This window comes from Microtus ochrogaster, unplaced genomic scaffold, assembly GCF_000317375.1.
Source record: "Microtus ochrogaster isolate Prairie Vole_2 unplaced genomic scaffold, MicOch1.0 UNK52, whole genome shotgun sequence".
Classification (NCBI taxonomy): Eukaryota; Metazoa; Chordata; class Mammalia; order Rodentia; family Cricetidae; genus Microtus; species Microtus ochrogaster.
In genome coordinates, this window is record NW_004949150.1 from 2,567,067 (window position 1) to 2,568,176 (window position 1,110).

Consider the following 1,110-nt stretch of genomic DNA (forward strand, 5'->3'; position numbering starts at 1 on the left):
GGGCTATCTCAAACAAAACAACAAGTAAAACAACATTTGTAAGATATTCAGGTGACTTACAGATTAAGGGCTAACTCATTTATACATAATTACATATTATATTACATATTTTGCCTGTCTAAAACACCAGATTGGTCTAATAAAGAGGTGAATGACAAATAGGTAGGCAGGAGAGAGGCTGGGTGTGGCTGAGATGCAGAGAGAAAAAATAGAAGAAGAGTGTGAAAGAGAGGAGCAAGAAAAGGAGGAGAGGAGGATGCCAGGGGCCAGCCACTCAACTGCACAGCCAGGTGTGGAGTAACAAGGAAAGAAAAGATATACAGAAATAGAGAAAGGTAAAAGCTCGGGGCAGGCTCCCCATAGAGTGAAGAGTAAAAACAAACAGAACAAACCCCTACAACAAAGCAATGCCTCAGCATCTCAACACTAATGACATCCTACAACAAAGATCTCATTCTTGGATTTCAGTTGGTGGTTCAATCAGTCTTGTCCAACCAGCCAGGGCTTGGGGGAGGAGCTATGCGCTTCAACCCATGGTTGAAAAGAATCCACATAGGGTGAGATGAGATTATAGAGCAGTCCTTAGAGAAGCTAGATGTGCTTAGTAAGTGATGGTTATCAATGAGAAAAGCAGTGGGTGATGGTTAGTTCTCTTCTTAGACTCATTACCGAACCCTTCTCTTCCTGGAGACACCATGAAGACCTTCACATGAACAAATATGCAAGAGCTTTATTTTCTTCATGCCTTAGGCTGATAGGCTATGTGATACCCCTCCAACTTGGAGTCTTTACTGAGAATGTTGTCATGGCTGGATCATTTTCTATAATGGTTTCCAAACTGAATCAGTTGGTCTATCATAATCATGAGGTCTCTAGGAAGAACTTACTTTGGTTGCCCAGCTAGCTACTTCCTCCAACTGCCTTTAAAAGGAAAGTCCTGGTTAGGTAACTGTCCTGCCAACTCCTTCCCTCTCCAGTAACTCCCACAGGAGTTTTTGATCTTAGTCTTCCCCATCTTTGAGGTCATATGTTCCTAAGGAGGAGGTAAGTTCCTTGAGGTCATATGTTCCTAAGGAGGAGGTAAGTTCCTTGAGGTCATATGTTCCTAAG